General features: G+C 43.0%; 1 long non-coding RNA gene across 8 annotated transcripts; it reads right to left on the reverse strand.

The window, feature by feature from the left end:
* Positions 1-9,677: 9,677 nt before the first annotated feature.
* On the reverse strand, positions 9,678-11,015 carry LOC126982003 (uncharacterized). 8 transcript variants are annotated; one of them, XR_007734441.1, is made up of 4 exons: positions 10,806-10,911; positions 10,410-10,706; positions 10,113-10,211; positions 9,941-10,013 (listed from the first exon to the last, which is right to left on the reverse strand). It is a non-coding gene; the product is annotated as an uncharacterized LOC126982003 (long non-coding RNA). The 8 variants fall into 8 exon arrangements; XR_007734442.1 differs by having other exon boundaries at positions 10,311-10,706; XR_007734446.1 differs by lacking the exons at positions 9,941-10,013; positions 10,113-10,211 and adding an exon at positions 9,678-9,815 and having other exon boundaries at positions 10,311-10,706.
* Between the last annotated feature and the right edge of the window lie 249 nt (positions 11,016-11,264).

Below are 11,264 nucleotides of genomic sequence, written 5' to 3' on the forward strand. Positions count from 1 at the left end.
TGGATTACCTGCAGGAGTGATTTGATTAAGGCGCTGTGGCGTGAGGGAGCGTGAAGGGGTTGTTAGCGGGCTGCGGCGAGCCTTTCTGCATCACTTTTGGCCTTCTTTCATCCTTTCATTGTTGTTACATTTCGTTATTTCTTTCACGGCTTCTATCGTATTCATTTCCCCTCCTTTTTTTCATTTTCTTCGTTCGGTTTCTTTTATCCTTTCAATTACCTTCCTATTATGGCTTTTCTTTATTCCTTTTTTGAGTGTTTATTTTATCCCTTCCTTCTTCATTCGATTTCTCCGCTCGTTGTTTTTTTTTTCCTTTTTTCATTTTCTTCGTTTTCTTTCATCCTTTCATTTACCTTCCTATTATGGGTTTTCTCTATTCCCTTTTTTGTGTGTTCATTTTATCTCTTTCGTCTTCATTTGATTTCTCCGTTCGTTGTTGTTTTTCATTTCTTTTTAGTTCCCCTTCAATCGGGTTCTCTATTTTTATCTTTTTTATATTCCATCTTTTGTACATTATTTTGCTCCTCGACTGTTCTCTTCACTCCTTAATTTCTGCTGCCCTTTTCTATCTTCCATTTTATTGTTTTAATCTTATTTGGTTTCCTACATATTTTATTCATTCATTTCTTTCTTCCCTGCTTGTTGCCTTCCATCCTTGTTTTGCTTTCTTCCGTTTGGTCTTACTTTTCTCTTCTCATATTTCTGAATCCCATTTCTCTCATTCATCCATCTCTTCATTCAATATTTTCTTTGTCCTTTTAATCTGTTGTTTTATTCTCATTATCCAAGTAATTCATTTTCTTTATTTTGTGTGTCTTCACATTATTTTTTCATCACACACACACACACACACACACACACACACACACACACACACACATATATAAGTAACACAAAAATAAGCTAGCAACCACAGTTAGTACAAAAATAAAAAAACAACTAACATTAACATTCACTACTACTACTACTACTACTACTACTACTACTACTTATTACTGCCATATCATCAAACACAATCATTACTTAATATTCTTCGCAGGAACCACCATCACTGTCTGCAATAAATCACGACACAAGACGCCACATTGCCTTCCTTACTAACTTGTATTACACTTCCTTTTCTTTTCTTTCTTTAAGTGTGACAATTATTTTTTCTTTGTATCTCATGAATGATGTCGAGTCACGCCAAACGCTAAGTAAAACGTGAATGTGTATGCATGTGTTTGTGTCTGCGTTATCATGTGTGTGTGTGTGTGTGTGTGTGTGTGTGTGTGTGTGTGTGTGTGTAGCTGGCAATATGTGATTTGGGGAGGATCAATATTTGCCTGTGCGTGCAATGTGCAATTTGTGTGTGTGTGTGTGTGTGTGTGTGTGTGTGTGTGTGTGTGTGTGTGTGTACACACACACACACACACACACACACACACACACACACACACACATACACACACACAAGCAAGCAAGCAAAAAAAACCAAAATTAGCCCCAAAACACACTTTCCTAATCTAATCTCTGAGAAACAATTCCGCAGGTACAAAAAACGAACAACACCAAGAACGAAAGCATAAGAAAAAAAGAAAAAAAAAGAAATAACAAGCACGTAAACTCGACCAATCACACCTGAGATTAACCCAACCAGCCACTGTAACTAAACCAGGAAGAAACACGTCTGCAAACAACTTAAAACAGGCAGGCAGGTAAGGTACGTAGCGTGTGTGCGTGTGTGCGTGTATCTGAGGTCGTGATTTACCTGTACGTGAATGCTTCTAATAAGGTGCACAGGTTCGCCCAAATCATGCTTCCCTTACCTGTACTGCGCCGGGCCATCCATCACGTGTTTAACAAAGAAAATACCTGCGACTTGACTTTCTGGACCAGCCACATTTTATGCAAGAGGAAGCGTGAGGTGGAAGAAGGATTATTTATTGGGTCATAGAACAGAATTAAAGGTCAGGCTGGTATACCAAAATGAGGCGAGGTCAGTGTGTGTGTGTGTGTGTGTGTGTGTGTGTGTGTGTGTGTGTGTGTGTGTGTGTGTGTGTGTGTGTGTTACTTTTCCTAATGATCCGTTTCTATTACTCTACTTTTCTTTTATATACTTCTCTTCTTCTACTTCTTATTCTACTTCTCTACTTCTTAAATTTTCTCCCCCTCATCTCTCTCCTTTTCCTCCTTCGTATCCTGTATTTTCATTCATGTTTTTTTTCCCTCACCTCCTTTCTTTTCTCCATCTTTCTTTTAACTTTTTCTCCTCCTCTTTTATTCTATCTTGTTAATGTGCGTAAACGGAAAAAAAATCGTAATTCATATCCCCGAACGTTGCAGAATAACATAACGTCACAGGTCATTACACAAACAGAAAGGTCACACAGACGAACAAGGTCACGGAAGAACACTGACGCGAGGTAAAGAAGGTCAGAGAAGAGGAAGATATTTGTGTGAAAAAGACCACCTGGCGCTGTCCTTTGAGTCACATTGCAGGGAAAAAAAAAAAAAAAAAAAAAAAAAAGAGGAGCGTTAGCAGGACATCAAAGGGGGTCATACGTGGTGCCGGCAAAGGTCACGGGATAACCACAGTGCCATGAGTGTTAAACAACCTCCAAAGTGCCAACAGTGCCCTCAGGAAAGCGAAAAGGCGACACTTTGCACGGAAAATCTTATATATTGCAAGATAACATGAGAATGGTTTGTCCGTCTCTCTCTCTCAAAACACACACACACACACCAACACATAACAAAACACAACACCGTAACACAACACGACAAAACGAGAAGAATTAAAACGCAGAAAGTACGAGAGCGTTGTTACCAGCCTCGTCACCGTCAGTGTAAAAAAAACTTAAATATAAAAAAAATAAACAACGAAAACAATTAACACTACAAAAAAACAAGCAAATTATCAAGAAAAGAAAATCAAAACAATACCCCGACACTACAACCCCAAAGTATATATAAACGGCAATACAAACAAGTAATAAAAATGATAAAAAGTAGGAACGAGTAAAGTCTTAAATATATATAAAAAAACAAAGCATAACTTGATAATTTACAACCCGAAGGTATATATAAACGGCAATACAAATAAGTAATATAAATTCTAAGAAGTAGGAATGAGGAAAGTCTTAAATATATATAAAAAAACCGTTCCATAACATAACTACAATTAATAAACTAGAGAAATAATTAAGAAGAAAATCACGACGACCTCATCAAGACCACAACCTAAAAATATATAACACAAACAAGTAAAAATATCAAAAGTAAGAATGAGTGAATATACAAACACAACGAATAACACGACACTAAAAAAAAACAAAAAAAAAAAACACAGACATAATCAAGAGACAAAAACCATGACAGTCCCCCACCACCACCACAAACACCGAGAAATATATATAAAAAACGACAATATAAACAAGTTAAAAAAAAAAGCAACTATCATGAGGCCGCCCATGCGTTTCAGAGGGTGTGGATCCGAGCCTCGTGGGGGCCACAAACCCGCCTCGCCTCGCACACACGTCAGCTCACCGGCTCGTTTGACACTTTCATTACGGTTCTCTTAATTTACGGCATTTTTACGGCTGCTCCTGACGGTGGTGACGCGGCGCCTCATGTTCGATATTACCCGCTCCAGGTGTGTCGGGGCGCGTCATATTCCCTGTCGGGTTACCTGGCCGCTGCGTCATCGCTCCGCCGCGGGATGAGCGACGCGCGACCGACCGACAGCAGAAAAGTGACGGCAAGCGACGAAGCGACCGGCGGCGAATTTGCAAAAGTGCTCAAGCTTGTATGTGTGTGTGTGTGTGTGTGTGTGTGTGTGTGTGTGTGTGTGTGTGTGTGTGTGTGTGTGTGTGTGTGTGTGTGTGTGTGTGTGTGTGTGTGTGTGTGTACGTGTATGTGTTGGGTGTTGTGCTTTTGTTTGTGCATGTGTGGAGAACTCGGCGTTAGTGGTCTAATTGCATGTGTGTATGTATGTACGTGTATGTAGTGCGTTTGTCTGCGTGAATTACATGGCTGGTGTGTGTGTGAGTCTGCAGGGTGTTGGCTGGTGTGTGTTTGTGTTGTTTGCAAGAGTGGTAAAGTTGTGTGTGTGTGTGTGTGTGTGTGTGTGTGTGTGTTGCAGAGCTAGATAGGGAACATAGAGCAATGAGTCCAAGCTGCATCAATTCAGATTCAACTAATATATGGCCAAGAATTGATTTAGTGATAGTAGAGGATGCTCGGACTGGCTTAACGATCATGTGGGAGTGTCAATACGATAGACATTTACATAAAGGGGATATAAACAAATAAAAGCTAAAATGGATAGATAAAATAATGGCCAGGAAGGGAAAGCGGTGATAGGTTATGTTAGGTTTCCAAAGCTCCCGTGTGTAGACTGTCTGTATTGTAGACTCCTTATGCCCTAATGTTCTTTGTGTAATGAAACAAGAAACCTAAGGAGTAGCAACAATTCCATCGTCGTCAGTACTGTTACGCCAACCACCACCGCTACCGTAATCATCACTACAACCCTGGCTCCGTCACCATCACCACCAGTCCAGTATTGTGGTTCCAAGTTGTCGGGATGGTCTGGGCGTTGGCTCCAACAACCACCAACAACAACCACCAACAACAACCACCAACAACAACCACCAACAACAACCACCAACAACAACCACCAACAACAACCACCAACAACAACCACCAACAACAACCACCAACAACAACCACCAACAACAACCACCAACACCTACCTACCTACCCCCATTAACATCACCAACATAAAACCACCACCACCACCACCAATATCACCACCATCACCCCTACCATCACCACCACCCTATCACCCCCTCCCCCCCTACCACCACCCCCCGGAGACATACTCGCAGCAGAATATTACACTAACAACACTGTCGCCCCGCCGTCGGCTGGAGGGGCTGCACCTCGGCTCGGCTAAAAGAGAAGAGGCTTTGATCTTCCTGAAGAGATATCAGTGTACTTCATACCTTGTCTAGGAGGAGGAGGAGGAGGAGGAGGAGGGGAAGGAAGAGGAAGAGGAGGGGAAGGAGGAGGAAGAGGAGGGGAAACAAGAGGAGGAGGAGGATGAAAAGGAGGAATTGAGTAAAAGGAAGAAAAGTAAAGCAAGAGTAGACGCAAGAACTACCAAGAAAAGAGGTGCAGGAGAAGAGGAAGAGGAGGAGGAGGAAGAGGAGGAGGAGGAGGAATGAATGAGAAAATCTAATATATAAAATAAGAGCACACGAGTACAAAATATGTGAAAGCAAAACACGCTTCAAAACTCTGATTAAAGAAAGAAAAGAAAAAAAAAACCCTCGTAAAAACACAAGAAAAAGCAAATAAAACGAAGAAATGGAACCAAACACACACACACACACACACACACACACACACACACACACACACACACACACACACACACACACACACACACACACACACACCAAAAAAAACAAAAAACAACGGGATAAAACAACAAAAAGAAAACATTATCACAACCAAATGATAACTCGAAAAAACATTAATAAAGAAAATACATTGATCATATCCAGCCGAACCCAATGACTAATGGGGAGAGAGAACGAGACGTGCACACCCTCCCATAACGCCCAGGACACTGAAGACGTGACAGCACCTCCACATATATATAACTGATGAAGCCAAGCGGAGGAACTGAGGAGGAGGAGGGAGGAGGAGGAGGAAGACAAGGAAGAAAAGGAGGAAGAGGAAACAAGAAAATGACGGAGGAGGAATAGGAAGACGAACAGAAAAATAAGGAGGAGGAAAAAGAGGAAAGCTGAAAAATGAAGAAAGGAAAATTAAAAAGGAGTGAATGAAGGAAGGGAATAATGATTGGCAGTAAGAAAAGGAAGAAGGAAGGGATAAGGGAAAGAGGAAAACAAGCAAACAAACAGGCAAACAAGGAAGTAAACAAGGAAACAAACTAAACAGGAAAACAATGGAGAGGAAAACAAATAAAAAGAGAAAAGAAACAATGATAAAAGAATGACAAGAAACAATAAAGAAAGGAAATGAAGCCAAGAGAGAAAGAGAAAAGCAAGAGGAAAATGAAAAGGAGGAGGAGGAGGAGGAAGACGGAAGCTGCAGAGGAGGAGGAGGAGAAGGAGGAGGAGGAGAACCTTCCACCTGACCGCTCCGCTAACTCGCACCTGTAATCAACAACGTCTTCAGGAACACAACAGCAATTAATTACCGTGAGTCTTCAAAGGTGTGTCCGCGTGATGTGTGAGCGAGCAGGTGAGTGAAGAGTGAGTGAGTGAATGAACGTGAGTGAAGATTACACACCGAGAAAACAATACTAGTTACCATTGCAGAACTATTACTATTACTACTACTACTGCTACTACTACTACTACTACAGCTATGAAAATCCTGCCGCATTTTTATATAATCTTCAGTTTCAGGAAAGGCTTCAGGCGAGAGGATGATCATCAGAACCTCTCTTCATTTCTCTTCTTTTCTTGGACAGTATTTCTTTTATTTTCTTGGGTTAATATTTCTTCCTCTTCCTTGCGCAAATTGATGTTATAATTCTGCCTAAAGGTTAGTTAAAGGTCATTTGTGTGCCCTGAGAGTGAGGGATGATGAATGATACTGAGAGAGAGAGAGAGAGAGAGAGAGAGAGAGAGAGAGAGAGAGAGAGAGAGATTGTTAGATAGACAGGTAAATAGATACACGAAACAGTAAACACAATCAAAGAGCAATACAGGGAAACAGACAAGCAGATTAAAACAGACACAGAAGAGAAGACAGAAACACACACACAGAAACAGATACACAGGGAAAGAGGGTATTACACACACACACACACACACACACACACACACACACACACACACACACACACACACACACACATCGAACTGTCATCTCCGGCACATAAGAAAGACAAATCACACTTCCCACAAACAATCACCCCAAAACCAACATTCTCAACTACCATAGAAAACAAGTACACACCATGACCGCCATAACAGTGCAGTAAAGCGCTAAGTACATAATAGCCCAAAATAAGGGAGAAAATTCTAAAAACATCCCATAAGCTATTGATTGTGAACAGGTAACAGGTATTTTAATGGGTGAGGGGGAGGGAGGAGAGGAGGGGAGGGTAAGGGAGTGAGGGAAAGAGCAAGGGAGAGTTGTGACGTGCCTGGGAGCGTTCATTTATCCCACTCCCTTACCTTGACCGTGGGAGGCCGATGGAGGGAGAAGCGAGGCGGCCCCATAGTCAAGGCGTTAGCGGCGCCGCCACACCAGAGAGGCTGCCGGGAGTACGAGGGAAGACAGCGTGTGAGATGAATGCTTGCTGATCAATTATGTCTCCCCTTCTTCCTCTTGCTCCTCTTTTTCCTCTCTCCTCCTCCTTTCTGCTTTATTTTTTATTCATTATCACCAAGCTCAAATTCATTATCAATTCCATATCCTCTTCTTCCTCCTTCTCTTTTCTCCTCCTCTCTGCTTTATTTCTATTCATTATCATCAAGCTCAAATTCATTATCAATTCCATATCCCCTCCTTCTTCCTGCTCCTCTTTTTCCTCTTCCTCTCCCCTCCTCCTTTCTGCTTTATTTCTATTCAATATCATCAACCTCAAATTCATCATCAATTTCATATCCCTTAAACTTTCGATCACCATCCTCTCCGTTTTCTTCCTTCCTCTCCTCTACTTTTTTCTCTCTCTTCTCCTCTTCTTTCTCTACCAATCGCAATTCTATTCATTTCTATTGTCTTCATAATCTACACTTTTCAATCACTACCGCATCTTCCTCCTCCCCCTCTTCTTCTTCCTCTCTCCTCTTCTTTCTCTACCAATGGCATTTCAGTTTATTTCAATACAATCTTTATCCTCTACTCCATATCAATTATTTTTTTTCTATCACCTCCCTATCTTCCTCTTTTTCCTCTTCCTCTCCCTTCTTCTCCCTTCTCTTTCTACTCCATCAACACGATCATCTCTTAATCTTTCTTTCCTCTATATTCCTTACTTATCAATCACCATCATCTTCCTCTTCCTCTTCCTCGTACCCACTTCTCTCTCTTCTTCCTCTTCCTCTCCTTTACCAACACAATCATTATTTAATCTTTCTCTCCTCTCTATCCCCTACTTTTCAAACACCTCCCCATCTTCCTACCCAAATTCCTCCTACCCATCATCATCATCATCTCTCTCTCTCTCTCTCTCTCTCTCCTTTTCCTTCTCTGCAAGTAGCATTTTTTATTCAGTTTTTCTCCTTTCCTATTATCCTGCCATTTCAATCTCTACCCCCATCTTCCTCTTCCCCTTCATCATCAAATTCACTATCCCTATCATCTCCTTTATCTCTATTCTTCTTCTCTTCTTCTACTTCCACTTTTACCCCATTTTCCTTACTTACTTTCTCTGGTACCTTTCTTCACCATCATCACTCCTATCTGCATCTTCTTCATTATTTTCCCTTGTACTCTTCTTTCTGCCTCACCTTCCCTATCTTCTTTACTTCCTCCTCTTTCTCCTCTACTTCTTCCGCTCCCATCTCTTCTGCCACTATCATTTTCCCATCATCACAATCATCGCCTCTACCTTCCTCTACCTCCTCCTCCTCTTCTACCCCCTACTCCTCCCCTTCCTTCCCCCTTCTTCCTCCCTTTACTCTTCCTCTATGCTCCCACTGGTTCACCTGAGCGAGGAAAGGTAAGCTTCCCTTCACCCGTACTGCTAATTAAGGACCGCTACCACACCTGTCTGTAAACAACCTCCCCCCCTCCCTTCTCTTTTTACCTGTTCAAAGAAGGATTTATTGAGCACAACGACTCGTGGGAAGAGGATGGATGGCTGCCCGTACCTTCCCTATGATGGCGAGAAGATCTGGTAATGTCTCCTTTATATGAGAGAGAGAGAGAGAGAGAGAGAGAGAGAGAGAGAGAGAGAGAGAGACAGACACACACACACACACACACACACACACACACACACACACACACACACACACACACACACACACACACACACACACACACACACACACACACAGACAGACTATAAATTTCTAGCATATCCAAGTTGCAACAAATAGAAAAATACGTAATGGTGAAAAAAAAAAAAACGTACAGAAAGATACCAAAAAAATACCGGCAAAAAAAAAAAAAATTGGAGAGAAGGAAGAAAAAGAGAGACTGGAGGGAAGGGATGAAAAGGGAAGGAGTCTGGAAGGAGGGAGGAGAGAGGGAGGAAGAAAAGTATTGATAGTGTTGTCGGGGTGAGGGAGGGAGGGAGGGAAGGAGGAGGAGGAGGGAAGAAGGAGGCAAGGAGGAGGGAGGGACAACACAGGCGTCACATCTCCTTTAAGAAAGAGTGAAGGAGAGAGATCAGCAACCCCCCCCCCTTCCTCCCTCCTCCTCCAGCTCCTCCTCCTGCTCCTCCTCTGCTCAGTTTATTGCCTCTGATACCTCCCCAAACAGCAGGAAGCAGGAAGGGAGGCAAGGAGAGAAAGGCGCACCCGGCCAAACGTCCCTGAACCGAGGCGAGGAATGGAACAAACAAACAAACAAACAAAACACACGAAATACATATTTAGTCCAAACTTAAGAATAATTTAATTCGTCAATGTGTATAATTATATAAACGACAAATGGCAATACAGGCAAATAAAATGTCTCCATGCAACAAATACCACATGGGAAACACTCCACTATCCACCACAGAGGCAGAGAAAGACCTGGGAGTGTATGTTACCAGGCTACCAGTGAAGGGATATCCAGCACACCAATACCACATGGGAAACACTCCACTATCCACCACAGAGGCAGAGAAAGACCTGGGAGTGTATGTTACCAGGCTACCAGTGAAGGGATATCCAGCGTACCAATACCACATGGGAAACACTCCACTATCCACCACAGAGGCAGAGAAAGACCTGGGACTATATGTTACAGGGCTACCAGTGAAGGGATATCCAGCACACCAATACCACATGGGAAACACTCCACTATCCACCACAGAGGCAGAGAAAGACCTGGGACTATATGTTACCAGGCTACCAGTGAAGGGATATCCAGCGTACCAATACCACAAGGGAAACACTCCACTATCCACCACAGAGGCAGAGAAAGACCTGGGACTATATGTTACCAGGCTACCAGTGAAGGGATATCCAGCATACCAATACCACGTGGGAAACACTCCACTATCCACCACAGAGGCAGAGAAAGACCTGGGACTATATGTTACCAGGCTACCAGTGAAGGGATATCCAGCGTACCAATACCACAAGGGAAACACTCCACTATCCACCACAGAGGCAGAGAAAGACCTGGGAGTGTATGTTACCAGGCTACCAGTGAAGGGATATCCAGCATACCAATACCACATGGGAAACACTCTACTATCCACCACAGAGGCAGAGAAAGACCTGGGAGTGTATGTTACCAGGCTACCAGTGAAGGGATATCCAGCATACCAATACCACATGGGAAACACTCCACTATCCACCACAGAGGCAGAGAAAGACCTGGGAGTGTATGTTACCAGGCTACCAGTGAAGGGATATCCAGCATACCAATACCACATGGGAAGCACTCCACTATCCACCACAGAGGCAGAGAAAGACCTGGGAGTGTATGTTACCAGGCTACCAGTGAAGGGATATCCAGCACACCAATACCACATGGGAAACACTCCACTATCCACCACAGAGGCAGAGAAAGACCTGGGAGTGTATGTTACCAGGCTACCAGTGAAGGGATATCCAGCACACCAATACCACATGGGAAACACTCCACTCTTCACCACAGAGGCAGAGAAAGACCTGGGACTATATGTTACCAGGCTACCAGTGAAGGGATATCCAGCATACCAATACCACATGGGAAACACTCCACTATCCACCACAGAGGCAGAGAAAGACCTGGGACTGTATGTTACCAGGCTACCAGTGAAGGGATATCCAGCATACCAATACCACATGGGAAACACTCCACTATCCACCACAGAGGCAGAGAAAGACCTGGGACTATATGTTACCAGGCTACCACTGAAACCCAAATACGTGCCAATCGCAGCGGACGGGTTAACTGTCTTCCGAGTTGCTCCTTCATCCCTCTCTCATTGCTCCTGCCACTCATTTTAACCTTGATTCAGTTACGTGAAGCTGTCAACAAATTCAAGATTCACCTACACGACAAAAGGCATATAAATGACTCGGCAAACATATAATAGCCATCCGCAACGCTGCAGTGACGGAGGCAACACGGAGACACCAAAAAAT

Source organism: Eriocheir sinensis, chromosome 50, assembly GCF_024679095.1.
Source record: "Eriocheir sinensis breed Jianghai 21 chromosome 50, ASM2467909v1, whole genome shotgun sequence".
Classification (NCBI taxonomy): Eukaryota; Metazoa; Arthropoda; class Malacostraca; order Decapoda; family Varunidae; genus Eriocheir; species Eriocheir sinensis.